Source organism: Trachypithecus francoisi, unplaced genomic scaffold (genome assembly GCF_009764315.1).
Source record: "Trachypithecus francoisi isolate TF-2019V2 unplaced genomic scaffold, Tfra_2.0 Lachesis_group7, whole genome shotgun sequence".
Lineage (NCBI taxonomy): Eukaryota > Metazoa > Chordata > Mammalia > Primates > Cercopithecidae > Trachypithecus > Trachypithecus francoisi.
This window is the reverse complement of record NW_022681472.1, coordinates 64,281,155-64,293,454: the sequence shown is the minus strand read 5'-3', so window position 1 is coordinate 64,293,454 and position 12,300 is coordinate 64,281,155. Positions and strand designations below refer to the sequence as shown.

The 12,300-nt window shown below is 42.4% G+C and overlaps 1 pseudogene; it reads left to right on the top strand.

Moving 5' to 3' along the window:
• Positions 1-2,341: 2,341 nt before the first annotated feature.
• On the top strand, positions 2,342-11,916 carry LOC117079067 (annotated as a pseudogene).
• Positions 11,917-12,300: the final 384 nt, after the last annotated feature.

Here is a 12,300-nt window from a genome sequence, read left to right as displayed (position 1 = left end):
TGTTAATATTAAATCCAATATCAAATCCAAAGCAATAATCAGCCAAGATATTCCTTTTGCAATGGTTTAAGTCTTTTTTTTTAAGCCTGCTAGGGCTTTTAATGCACAGTCAATCTTTTAAATTAGACATCAGCCAAGCGTTAGCTCACAATCTATATTGCTAAGTACTAAAAGCTGGCCCAGAATTCTGGCAAGAAAGATGAGCTGTGAAGAGTGAAGCTTGACAACCAAAATGGTGTGAAGTGCTTAGATCACCTTTGGGGGAATCTTGGCACTAATGCTAATCTCTATTTCCCAGAAGGTTCCTTTAGTGTCATGCAGTGGGGAAACCATTAGCAAACACACTGCGAGATTTTGATTGCTGCAATGCATACATGCTACATTTTCTGGGGATTTTTTTTTTTTACTGCTTTAATTGCACTAAATTCTCTAAATAATTACTGAAAAGCTACATTAGACTCAAAAAAAAAAAAAAAGATACATATCATGGTCCTTTCTCAACAGACCTTATAAGGGCTAGCTAGAAGTGGATTGGTATGATATTAATTATGATGGAATATGAAAGGCACTAAACAAGAGTATGAACAAAGTGCTCAGAGCTCAGAGGTTGTGAAGAACACAGAAAGGATGATATCTGAGCTAAGCCTTAGTGCATAAGTAGCCTTTCACCAGGCAGAGAATGCAGCAAAGGCCTTTCTATAAAGAGGTGTCACCTTCGTATAAAACAATAATAGCAACTGACATTTATTGAGAACTTATTTGCTAGGCATTATTATAAGCACCTGTTATGTTTTATCTCATTTAATTCTCACTCTAAAAAACTCTGTGTAATGGGTGCTGTTGTAATCCTCAGTATATAGATGAAGAAACCCAGCTGTGTGCACATGTGTGGAATACTATTGGGTAGCACGAGCTGGTCAGGCAATGGCAAATGGCGTGATGTGACCTCAAGTCAACACTGGAGGCATCAAAGCTAGGTTGGATCCAGGTGATGAAGTGCCCTCATCACTTATTCGGGTGATAAGTGCTTTTATTACATGGAAGGTTTTGTTTTTGTTTTTTTTTTAAATTAGTGTTTCTTATTATGAAAGTAGCACCTATTTATGATTTTAAAATCTGTAAAGAGCATAAAATAAAAAAACCATGCCAGATATTCAGTTCCATAGCTTCCCTCCCAGGAGGCAGCCATGATCATTAACTGCTTATGTATCTTTGCAGAAATAGTGTATGTATAAGCATCTTCTTTATTTATCCTTTGTTGCATGCAAAGGAGGATACTATACAAATCTTGCTTTGTATCTTGAAATTGGTCCCTATCAGCACATTTAGATCTATCTTATTCTTTTCCACAGCTCCATGTTTTCAAATTATGTAGTTGAACCATGTCTTATTTAACCAGTTAACTAATGATAGACATTAAATACATTGTAGTCAATAAACAATGCTGATTTGAATGTTTTTGTCTTCAAAACATGTGGATATTACTTATAGGAGATCCTTCTCCAAGTGGAATTTTTGTGCCTCTAGAAAATAATTTAAAGAGAGGAAAGGCATGAACAAGCTGGCCTTTAAGAGCTATGAATCTGGCAGCTGTGTGAAGGATGGAGCAGAGGAAGGAGCAGTTAGAAGCAAGAGACTGGTCAAGAGTCTCTTGATTTCTTCAGGAGAGAGACAGTGAGAGCTGCTGAAAGTACCAGCAATATGCATTGGGAGCAGAAGACAGATTAGAAGAAGAGTTTACAAACAGAATCAACTGAGAAAGGGTTTGCACAGCCTTTCTGACTGCTCTTGTTTCGTCTCCTGTGCCTTTCTGTTTTCCTCTTTGCTGTTTTTGGGAGATACCTAGAGTCTATGATCAGAAAGGATATGTGTTCACATCATGACCACCTTTATCTTTCAGGGTAAGAATATGTTTTTAATATTTTGAAATTAGTAACCACAGAAAAGTTAAGGAACCAATAAGCTGCAGGAATATGTGTAGAGAAAACCCTTTTTGCTTATAAAAACAGTTCCCAAAGTGACAGTGAGTTATATTAATGGTCAGGTGTGCTCCCAGTTCTACCAGGTGTTAGTGTGGATGAAGCTGTGTATATATATCTATACATGTATAGATATATATGTGTATATATATCTTTTATTGCCATCTCTTTTGTCCTTTTTCTTTTCTCATACCAATAAAAGCAAACTTGTTATCCTTTCCATTCTAGGGTAACTACAGTACCCTCATTAAGCCCCATGATTTCTTTCATTCATTGTCTAGTCATAATCTTAATTACCCCTGCTTTAAAAAGCTTAACCTACTTAAAGGAGAAATAACAAACTAATCCTAGTTTGACAACACATGTGCATCGCATCTGGCATTAGGAGCAACAGGGTCTATGGAGCCTCTATCACTGCACGGCCTCTGAGGGAAATGGCAGAGAAGAGGAGAAGGCTTACAGTTGCTGTCCTCTTTTCTCCCCTGGCCATGCATAAAGGCGGCTTTGGGAATAGCTCTACTCACTCCAAGCCTGGACTCCGGAGAACTCCACAGCCCATATGCCCTCAGGCCGTCCAATCTTATGTAATACAGAAATGAAGCAAAACTCCTCCCAGTGCGGCTGCAAGTCAATTAGAATTTGAGAAATATAAAACTGAAAGCCAGAGAGGGCAGACTGCCAGTCACACAATGTGCCCTTCTGCAGGGTACACCTGCCCCCAATGATATGTGTGCTAATGTTTATTCTTTCTGGCAAAAAAAAAAAAAAAAAAAAAGCCCCAAGTAGGAGCAGCTCCCACTGCTTTGGCTCAGAGGGAAACCCAGCCACATCACCGCCTGCGCTGCACATCCAGCAGGCAGGTTTTGATGATGGCATGGCAAGACAGTAGTTGCTGCTCATTCACGGGGGAAAAAGGGGGATTCTGCAGCTTGGAAGTCTTTTAGGCGAATGGTGTTTGCAATATGCCCAGGGCATCTTCATGCTTCCATTTAAATTACTATCATTCTGCTTTCCTGGAAGAATAAGAAAGGAAAAGGAGAGTTGAAATGGGAATCTTTCAGGTGGTGGGCCATATTTGTTTGTTTTTAGTGAAACTGACTTTATTCAACGTATTTCTTCTTATTCCTGGGTACAGTGAAATGCAGAGCAAGTGAAGGATCAGAGAAATGGGAGAGGTGAGAAGGGGACGATGGGGTAGGTTCTCAGCTCACTTCTTGCTTTCATGTTTGGAACATTTCTCTTAAGGCAGAACTTTCCGAACAAAGTGGATTTCAGGTGTGCCATGATACTGATATTTCAGCTCACAGGTCAGGGTCAAAAAGGGCCTCACTGTGCCTTTTCTATGTAGCCCAAGTCACCTTCAAATGTAATGCTTTTCTGTGTATACTAAGATATACAATTTTTGGAGGCCATAAAAAATACTGTCTTAGAATCCAAGAGTCGCAATTTTTGGATAAAAACTTCTAGTTTTCTAGGATGTGTGTGCATATGCGTATCTCTCTCTCTCTCTCTCTCTCTCTCTCTCTCTCTCTCTCTCTCTGTGGTTGTGTGTATAGAGAGACTTAATCTAGCATAGCAGCTAATAGTATATACTTTGGAGTCCTGAAGATTTGGTTTGAGACTCAGTTTTACCACTTTCTCACTATGTGACTTTGAGCAGGTGACTTAGCCCCTCTGAACCTTAGTTTCCTGGGGGATAAATAGTCACTTTTCAGATTCATGACCTTGGGCAAGTCACTTAACTCTTTGTTCTTCAGTTTCTCATCCATAAAATAGGATAATAGTACCAACTTCATAGTTTTGCAGTAAGGGTTAATATGTTAACTCATATATTGACATGAGTTAACCTGTCTGTCTGTTGATCACTTAGAACATTGCTGGTACATAGTAAACTATAAAAGTGTGAATTATCATCATCATCCTGTAAAGTGTTGAGCACAGGGTCATATACATGATAGCTATAATCACAGGCATCATTATTATCTTTATAGTTAGCTGTGGGGAAGAGAAGTGTTTTTGTCACCACCACAGAAAACCAAAATGTGTGGAGCTCTGTCAATGTGGTAGCAACTGCTGAGAACACAGGAGATAAGACTCTCATCTGCATGAGTCTAAAACACACAATCTAGACCACACAGCAGCACAAGGGACAAGCTCCCTGTGGGCTTCTTATTTGGTTAGGAGTTTCTCCTCTTCACCCCTTTCTTCTCAGCCTCCCTTCATCATATTCCTGTTTTTGTTAATGCACTTATCCACCACTTCTGCCACCACTTCTGCCAAAAAGAAAAATGAGAATATTTGTGTTCTTTGGAGCTGCTGCCAAGGAAGCTGTGGCCCTGGGGCTTCCTGGTGTCCCTGCAGTTGCTCTCCACGCTGGCAGCTGAAGGAAGCCATACTCACGGGGAAGCATGTGAAGAGTCATCAAATGTTGAGCCGGGATGAAGTCTTATTAGAAACAGAGGAATTACTAACGAGTTGAGTTTTCCAACAGGAAGATAAAGCAATCAAGATCAGGTCCAGGTGGGTACCCTGTGGATCCAGGGGCCCTGGGGTAGATATATAGTGGTGGAGGGTATGGCAAGATGCCCGTCTATGGGCTTCTCTTTGCTATTCATCATCCCATAGAAAAGATCGGTCTGCCCCATTTCTAGGAATAGAGCAAAGCCACTCCCAAGAGAGGAATAAAGTAGGAATCACCTCCCCACTTTCCCTTCCTTTCCCCTTATGCAATAGCATGACTGGCAAATAGCTGGGAAGGAGGACAAAAGTCAAAGCTTGAACCCTCCATCCAGAGGCCATTCCAAAGCTCCCATTACAGCAGCCTTGCACAAGGGGCAAGGATGGCTAAGTTGGAGTCAGATAGACCTTAGTTGAAATTCCAGCTCTTCTTTCTTTTGTAACTAAATGACCATGCTCAATCTATTAACTTTCCTGCTTCTTGAGCCCCTCATCTGAGAGATGGAGTTAAAAGGATTGAATACATGGTATTGTGCCTGAGTTAATAGATGGGAAAAACTTGCCACAGTGGGGCATGGCAGTTGGTTAGTCAATGGTAGCTAATTTTATTCTACCTTTGTTATTATAAACGTTAAAATCACATGCATACTACTATTCAGTGGGTTCCACTGCTGCTGCTAAGAGTAAATCATTCCTTTTTCGCTCATATCTGTTGGCAGCAACCTGCTGACCTTTGTTGACGCCACTCACTCTTAAAAGGTGCAAACAATTTCACTTCTAATCCAGATTTTACTTGTATCCAAGTGCTCACTTTTTTACATATATGTTCCCTGAACTCTGCGCTCTCCTTGAGCCATCCTCCCTAATCAGGAGTAAGGCTGGCAGAGAAATCACAGTCCCAGATCCTTGTCACCCAAAAACCCCAGATCCTGCCAAAGTCTTTTTCTGTCCCATTCAATCTGACTGAGGAATCTTATAAACTGCAGATGCATTCACTGGCCACTTGCTTGAAGCAGGAAAGGAGAACTGATCCCTCCACATGGAATGATCTCAGGGAGGGAAGGTGAAATGGAGGCTAGGTTACACAACAGGAAAAAGTACATGAAATCTTACCATCCTTGGGCTCCTATTGGAAGTTTATTTTGGCGTCTGGTTTTGAAACTGCTGTGCAAAGTCAGCTACTGGAAGTTTCATTGCTGTTTTTTGATGCAGGAGGATTATAAATCCAACCAAGTTTCCTCACACTTATTCTCTGAGATTGTTTCAAAGAAAAAAAAAAAAAAAGAGAGAGAAAATGTTGCTGGTACCTTCTCCCTCTGAAGCTATGGTAGCTTCCCCAGTGATCATTCTGGAGAGAGTTCTGACTCAGGATTCCATAAGAAAACCCAAATGAAGACATAAAAATAAGCTGTGGGCCAACAGAGGGGATAACATTGGATACTACAAACTGAATGCTGGCTCGAAGGAACTGAGGCTTTAGTATGAGCAGTACCTCTTTGATGATTACAGACACAGGATCTTCTCTAGTCAGAATAAGGAAAATGTGGTTTATCCTCTTAGAAAGCAAGTGAAGAAGGCATCAGGCACCTAAAGAATGACTCTGCAATCAAGGATCCTAAGCCATAAAAAGCTAGCAGACATCTTTGGTAGAAAATTTTGCTAGCTTCAAAAAGAAATAAAGAGGAAGAGCTTTAACTCTGGGTGAGGGCTCAAGTTTGTAGGCTGATTAAATGAATGCCTGGGTAATACTCTAAGTCTGTGTGTTTCCGATACCTCTCTCTTTTTACTCCTAAACAGTTTCAAGTGATGTTATCTGGGAGTGTATTAAAATGGCTCAGGATATAATTATACTTGTCTTCTTGGTCCCACCTGAGTGATTCTCTCACTATCTCTTCCTACATCTAAAGAATTCTTGTCACTAAATTCAATTCCTGAATTATCTGGTGGCTAAGACATGTATAAAGTTCACTGTGCTCTAGACATATCTAGTTAAAGAATCATAACTACATTCATATTTGCTGGGTTGCAGAGCTTCACTAAGGCTCTCATCCCCTGACTCAAAGGCATGAATAATGCAAGCAAAAAGATCAAAGAATTCTATCCTTCCAAAGAAAATTTCTTTGATGGCTAAGCTTGGGACAATCTATTTTTTTTTCCTGTCCTTCCACTACCAGAGGAATTATTAATTAATTCAACTAATGTTAATTGAGCACCTACTATGTGCTGGGAACTCTTCCATGTGCTGAGGGTGTAGTAGTAAAAAAACAAATTTATGCTCTCATGGAATTAAATTATACTATTATGCAGTAGATCAATAGCCCACTATATTGTATAGTGCCAGCGAAATAAGTGTGATGAAGAAAAATAAAACAGGCTATCTAGTAGAAGACTTGTTTGGAAAGCAAACTACTCCTTGGGTGGAGAGAAAGTAAAGCATTAAAATGTCAGGTAACATTCATTCCATATAGTTTTTCCCTAATTGCCTCAGGACTTTCAAATGATGTCAATGTGTGTTCAGTAAAAATAAGCACATTGGTGCAGACATAGAGACATAGGTATATGTCATAAGAAAAGAACCATGGTCCACTTTTAGTTTTTACTAAGAATTGACTGTCTCATGCAGACCACCTGAGGTCACCTGAGGTAGTCACCTGAGGTGGGAATAAACAGAAATAAGTTTATGGTGTTGAGCTTGACATGCCTGATGTAGTTATTTTTTGGCTTAAATTTTTAAATTAAAAAAATTAAATTGTGGTTAAAAACACATACCATAGAGTTGTTTACTTAATAATTTTTATGTGTATATTACAGTATTGTTATGTATATGCCCATTGTGATACAGCAGACCTCAATAATTTTCCTCTTGCATGACACAACTCTATGCCTATTGAATAACAATTTCATCTTTTCCCCCACCCCCAGCCCCTGGAAACCACCATTCTACTCACTATTTGTGTGAGTTTGATTACTTTAGCAACCTCATATGAGCGGAATCAAGCAGTAATTGTCATTTTGTGATTGGCTTGCTTCACTTAGCACAATGTCCTCAAGGTTCATAATGTTGTAGCAAATGACAAGGATTTCCTTCTTTCTTAGAGCTGAATAATGTCCCATTATATGTATATACCATATTTTGTGTACCCATTTATCTTTGGATGGACACATTGTGGTTATTGTGAATAATGTTGCAGTGAATATAGGTGTGCAAATATCTCTTTGAGATCCTGTTTTCAAACCTTTTGGATACCAGTTTCATTATTTTTGAGCCATTATATGATGTGTTACCCTGAATGAAATGCCAGACTCATTCTCCTTGTAATTTGTAGTGGTTCCCTGATTTCTCCAGCCCCTCTGTATCAAACACCTGGTATCTCCCAGAACCTGAAGACTCAAAGAAGAATTAAATAAATAAACAAAAGCTAACACTTCTATGGTGACTACTATGTGCTGGGCACACTTCTAAGTTACCTTTGGGAGGTAGGTACTGTTATTCTCACTCCTGGTTTGAGGGAGAATGCTGAGGCACACAGTTAACTGGCAAAAGAAAGATGGGATGTGGTCCCAGGCAGTCTGGCTTCAGAATTCTGCACCTAGACCCTCACACCAAACAATCTCTCCTTTACCTTCCAAGTGTCCAGGGTATGGTATGATAGGACTGACAGACAAGGAGATGATTACATTCAGCATTCCAGGAATCGCTGCAGTGAAGATGCTCAAACAACTTGCTTTGAGAACATGGAGCAAGACACCCTGAACTCTATACACTTGGGAAAAATTTTTCTAGGGGCAAAGAAGCCTGGGTTGAATCCTGATGGTTCAGTAAGAGGGTCAAATGAACAAGGGGGAATTATCAAAAGAAGTAATGGCATTTAAGGTACCTTCCTGGTAAAATAAAATCTGTGTCTTTGCATATGTGCTATGCACATACCTGCATTTGATACCTGCTGTGCAAATGCTTGCTGCATGTTAGACCTTATCGTAAGCACTTTATGTATTCTCTTATTAATCCCTAACAAAGCACCGAAGGGCAGATATAATGATCCTCATTTTACAGATGAGGAAACTGAGGTTCAGAGATGTTAAGCATGCTACCCAAGAACACACAGCCGAAGTCCAAACGTGGTTTGTTGGTCTCCCAAGCTAGTGCTCCTAACACTCTGCAAAGCATAAAGGAAGGATGGATGATGTAGAAGCCAGGTGCTCTCCACCCTTGAAAAGCCCTGAGGGTACAATAGCCTGGGCAAAATTGTGGCAGGATCTGGTCTACTTTGGCTCACTGACTGATAAGTCTGAGTAGAGTACATGGCAGAAAAGGGAAGGTTAAGAACAGGGGCAAAGTAGCAAGATCTTTCTTTAAAAAGAAGAAAGCTGGGCCTCCTCCTCCCCCAACTTGGCGGTGCGGCACCATGGTGGCGGTGGTGTTTGGTTGCCTCAAAGCCACTGTGCTCCCAGTTCTAAGGTTGCAGCACAAGCCTCTGTTCACCTGACACCCTTGAAAAGCAGAGCGAGTGAAACAGTGGCTTATCAAAAGGCACCGGAGGTCTCTGTTTCTGGCTGGGCTCTACGGTGGACTTGACATTCTGAAAGCACTTGTAGATAGACTGCCAAAATGCCAGCTTAAAAAAAAAATCCAAGGTAGGGTCAAATTTTCTCTCCATCTACCGTCCTCTCCCTCCCACAGGGTAGTAATCACATCACAGAGAAACCTGAGTGCACTTATTTTTTGCTGCTTGATCCTATTCGCCTGAAAAATGTAACTTTTGCTGGAGAAGATTCAGGGAGGAGGTGCTGCGTCCTGATTTATTGCTCTTTCCCTGAGAAGTTTTTGCTTCTGAGAATTCTATTGTGTCACAACTGGGGTAGAATTTAGCTCTTACTCTGAAGGGTCTGAGTCTTGGTAATGAGATTAATAAAATGCATGATCTGGCACCTCAAAGCACTGTGATGTGGCAACTTATAAAGAATAGAGAAGGGACAGTTTGTTAAGTTGCTTTACTTTTCTTGCGGGACTTTTAGCACTCTCCTGATACACAATGATGGGCAAGCTCACAGGTACCTCCTAGACTCTGTGTCATGCCTACACTCCCCTTACTCCTCACACACAAAACAGCAGATGCCCTTGATAAGGGGAACCGAAGATGAATAAGTGTATTTTCCCTTCAGTGACAAACATTCTTACTGATGTAGGTGCCCAGTGAATGCATGTTAAATGGATGATCTGGGATTTGGGGAAACAGTGGAAATGGGGGCATTTGGGGAAACAGTGGAAATGGGGACAAAGGGCTTGGAGAGAGCGAGGAAGAGAATGGTGATCCACATGTGGGAAGACAAAGCTGGTGTCATAACTGGCTCTGCTGTCTCCACCCACCAAATCCTTTGAGATCCTGGCTTGAACAATCAGAATATGCTCAACATGTCCACATGGAGAACAGCCTTTCTCTGTGCTAAAATGGTTGGGGAGTATTTTTAGGAGAATTTCAATCTGTGTTTATTTTGGTGCTCCAAGAGGAACCCAAACCCAATGACATCTTCTATTTTCATGACACAGTCATGTGAATCAGCACTGGTCAGCAATGGTCCCTGGACAGGTTTCTTCTCAGAACTGCCCCCAATGGTGTGAAGAGAAACCTCTTATCATTTCTTGGGCCCAGCAACTATATTTCTGTAGACAAGAAGAAAAGAACAGTTTTGAGAAATATATGAGATGATGAAAGAGGATTGCCTTCATTTTATTTTATTTTTTCCTAGTTGTAGCTCCACCTGCCTTGATTTTTTTTTTTTTTTTTTTTTTGAGGCGGAGTCTCGCTCTGTCGCCAGGCTGGAGTGCAGTGGCCAGATCTTAGCTCACTGCAAGCTCCGCTCCCGGGTCACGCCATTCTCCTGCCTCAGCCTCCGAGCAGCTGGGACTAAGGCGCCGCCACGTCGCCGGCTAGTTTTTGTATTTTTAGTAGAGACGGGGTTTCACCGTGTTAGCCAGGATGGTCTCGATCTCCTGACCTCGGGATCCACCCGTCTCGGCCCCAAAGTGCTGGGATTACAGGCTTGAGCCACCGCGCCCGGCCTGCCTTGATTTTAATTATGAAAATAATACAATTGCTTTTAAATGACAAAATACACAATTACAGTTAGGATCATGATTTCTGAATGTGTGGGGTGCTTACGTACATTCTTACTGGAGCTGTGCTTGAACTCTTGAATTCTAATTTAGCTGTTGTAAAGTCATTTTTCAAGCTTTTTACTAAGTTGGGCGTCAGAATAATTTTATACACAGTTGTGCTTAATACTTCCGGAGTCAGAAAAAATTATGAAAATGCTGCCTTTTTTTTTTTTTTTTAAGGCAGATTTCTGTCGTTTGTGGTGGCTGGGAGAGCAGCTGTGCCTTGGACCTCAGCTCTCCTCCTGCTTTCACTCCAAGGATGGCCCAGAGGAGAACACTTACCCCTGGCCCTATGGCAAGCAGACGGCTCCAGCCGACCTGAGTACCCTGCCCCCGCTAGTCTTCCCGAGGATCCCCACCGAAGCTGTGCGTGAGCTCCTCAGCTGCGCAGACGCACAGCCCGCAGCGGCCCCTGCCATGAGGTGGTGGAGAACAGCTGTGGGACTCGCAGCATCTTAACGCGGCCCTTCACGGTCGACGACCTTGAGACTGCGCGTCCCCTGGGCAAAGACAAGTTTGCACATGTGTACTTGGCTCGAAAGAAGAAAAGCCATTTCATCGCGGCCCTCAAGGCCTTCAAGTCTCAGATAGAGAAGGAGGGCGTGGGGAGCACCAGCTGCGCAGGCAGATGGAAATCCAGGCCCCCGTTCAGCATCCCAACATACTGAGTTGCTACAACTGCTTTTATGACCTGAGAAAAATCTACTAAATTCTAGAGTACGCCCCGGTCACCTCTACCCCCGTGGAGCTGTACCAGGAGCTGCGGAAGAGCCGCACCTTTGACAGGAAACGAACAGCCAGCATCATCGGGGAGGTGGCAGGTGCGCTGATGTACTGCCACGGGAAGAAGGTGACTCCCAGACGGAAAGCCAGAGAATCTGCTCTCAGGGCTTGAGAGCGAGCTGAAAGTTGCCGACTTCGGCTGCCTTGTGCACGCCCCCTCACTGAGGAGGAAGACAAGTATGTGGCGCCCTGGACTACGTGTCCCCGGAGACAATTGAGGGGCGCGCGCACACAGAGAAGGTGGATCTGTGGTACATCGGACTACTCGGCTATGAACCGCTGGTGGGGAACCCCACACACAATGAGGCCTATGGGGGAATCATCAAGGTGGGCCTAAAATTCCCCTTTCTGTGCCCATGGGAGCCCCAGGACCTCATCTCCAAGCTGCTCAGGCATAACCCCTCAGAACGGCTGCCCCTGGCCCAGGTCTCAGCTCACCCTGAGATCCAGGCCCATTCTCGGAGGGTTCTGCCTCCCTCTGCCCATCAGTCTGTCCCCCGGTGGTCCCTGACATTCACTGGGGTGCGTCTGTGTTTGTAAGTCTGCATATGTGTAGGGGAAAGGAGCGGTCATGACCTGTTCCCTTATCTGTCTTCTACTTCCTTTGTTTAATAAAGACTAAAGCTTTTTTTTTTTTTTTTTTTTTTTTTTTTTTTTTTTTTTTTGGTAAATAAGTGTAAAAAAGGAGAATTTTGAAAAGACCAAATCAATTATGAAGGCTTGGTCTACAATGCTCATTGTAACGCTTGAGTTGGAGAAGGTGGCTTCAGCTTTAATATGTTGAGAATTAGAGGAACATTAAGTGGATTCAGAATCCTAGTGAACTTCTCTAGATAACACAGCATGCTTGGGAGATTTCCTGGGGGATTCTGAGACACTGTCAGATCTTGAGCTCAAAGGCAGAGTGAGCTATTCTTAGCTCTT